A 2,435-nucleotide genomic window follows, 5' to 3' on the forward strand; every position below is an offset into this window, starting at 1 on the left:
GTTTGTCTTCTACGCCAAGGAAAGTCCTATCCAGACACGGGACGAAGTCTTCAATCTTGTATCTTCATAGTCCAGGAGTCCGGCTGAAGGTATAGTCCAGCTATCCGAACACCCCCTAATCCAGGACTCCCTCATGATCTATCACACACATATATAATGAAGGATACAATGTTACACAATACGTACATATACAGGGGCAGAGCCCATTGGGCCGACCCGTATGCACAGGAATACAGTTCCAAAAATTTGCTAGTAGTACCTATGAAATAAAAAGGCCCGATGCATCAGGGTGACCCAATTGCAGTGCATCAGGGTCAGCCCTTTCCGGCGACGCTTCCGCACTGGCCCAAGACAGCACCCACACACAGTTGGCTTACGATCCAGAACGTAGCTACACTTCGCAAGAAAAAACATACGTCACGTAGCCTAATGGATCGAGCTTCCACTAAAAAATCTAATCGATCCATCGATCGATCAGGTTTGTGTAGACGCGTACGGAGCCAGCCCCATACCATACGCCTCGCGTCGGCAGTCGCGTACAGAGAGGCGGTAGCGGCAGAGCGCCGCCGGACGCCGCAGGCCACGCAGCGATGACGGTGACTACGCGCGGCCCGCGAGCGACCCCGCACGCCGTCGGCTGGTCCGGAGCTCGGTAATTTGGCGACCTTTCCAATCTTGAATCTTTGCTTTCGTATGCGCGCCCATAGATTACAGAAGGCTACGATTGTGGTAGCGCCTTTGTCTTGCTTTTCTAATTTTGTTTACAAACTGCAACAAATAGTCAATTATGTATAAATTTATAGCAAATAAAATAAATCACTATGTCTTGGCAAAAGCGTGGGGCAATTTCTAGGTTATAACTTCTAACTAGGGTTTCATTTGTCTGTATACAAGTCTGAATGTCTCATTTGTATTTTTCAAATACAAATACTATGGTCAAGTTTTTTCTCAAATGAAAAGCACCATCATAGGAGGTTCCGGAAGACATAATTGGGAAGGGGACATTCAATATGATCCGAGCAAGAGAAAATTGATAGAACATTATCATCCTAATTTGAAAGATCTGGTAAGAAGAACATATTTGTTGAATGGACTTTGTCAGCCAAGATATTTTGTTTTTGAGTCCTCGGATTTTTGGGGTAAATAGAGAAAGTTCAATGCTAAATGGTTTGATGAATTTGGGATATGGCTTGAATACAACGAAGAGAAGAATATGGCATATTGTTTTGGAATAGAACGTACTAAATATAATTTTTAGGATTTTAGCCATTTAAATACTTTTTCCTTCAGAATTTTTATTATGTTCTACTGAAAAGTTTAATCATATTTTTACCTTGTAGGTTATTGAACCTTGTTGTCAGATGATGTATTTTGAAATTTGGAGATGCAAGACATCTATTTCAAGTAATTTTCTCCCTTATTTTATCATTACAACAAGCATTTTTATGGCTACGTTATGTTTTTTACACGCTGCCTTCGATGACATCTGATAATGTGTGCTGAAATCTATGAAACACACATTTATTCAATGCATCGTTGCTTGAATATTTTACTCCTTGTTAAAGTGGTGCATCGGGTAACATTTGCTCCAGCTCCGCCCCTGTAACAATATAGTCTAACAATTAGTTTCTTCACTTGGGTTGTCTGCCCGACAGTTTCAAGGAAAATGGGTCCATTGAAGAACCTTGTCTATACACAGATATGTGAACAAAGAAGATCAGTCCCGAAGAAGATCACCACTTCTTTGCTGCCAAATGAAGACAGGTTATTGGAAGGCCAGGCTGTGCTGAATATTGGGCTCGGAAGGGGGCAATGTCTCAACACCATTTGTGAAATTAGACCAATATGAACACAATCAATCCTAAGAAATCTAATACTCCTATGAGACAAATGACATACATAGGAAAATCCCCATGGAAATCCTCCGAAAATCCTACAAAACGAACGAGCCTGTACTCGTTGCCCTCCAAGCACGCATGTACATGCGTCCTGCCTCCTGAACACACCAAACACGTGACCAAATCGGTGCGCTTTTTTTTACCAATTCTTTTATATATATACTATAAAAAACGGTGTGCTGAGTGCTCGCGTCGCACGAATTGTTGTGTAGTTTAAGGGCCACCAGCTGGTTTTCAAAGGGCTACTACTGAAGAAAAATAGGAATCGCATGCCTACCAACTGGCGTGCGCTGCAAAGGGGCTGTCCATTTTGTGTTGACCGTGGTCTCACGCACGCGCGCTCCCCGAATGCTTCTTGACGAAGTACTAGTAAAGTACGACGCCACCTCAGGCCCTTCTGTCGGCTTGACGAACCAAGACGAGGCGGTGCCTGGCTGCCTGCTGCGTTGAAGTCGTACTGGCAGCAATAGCATTTCCGTCTTCCATGGCGGGGCGCAGTCGATAGATTTCACGCACCGTACCTCGTCGTAACCAACC

General features: G+C 43.7%; 1 long non-coding RNA gene across 1 annotated transcript; it reads left to right on the forward strand.

Moving 5' to 3' along the window:
• The first annotated feature begins 439 nt into the window (after window positions 1–439).
• LOC123143157 (uncharacterized) lies at window positions 440–1,891 on the forward strand. The gene is made up of 3 exons (XR_006470718.1): window positions 440–652; window positions 1,341–1,404; window positions 1,656–1,891. It is a non-coding gene; the product is annotated as an uncharacterized lncRNA (long non-coding RNA).
• The last annotated feature ends 544 nt before the right edge of the window (window positions 1,892–2,435 follow it).

Source organism: Triticum aestivum, chromosome 1A, assembly GCF_018294505.1.
Source record: "Triticum aestivum cultivar Chinese Spring chromosome 1A, IWGSC CS RefSeq v2.1, whole genome shotgun sequence".
Lineage (NCBI taxonomy): Eukaryota > Viridiplantae > Streptophyta > Magnoliopsida > Poales > Poaceae > Triticum > Triticum aestivum.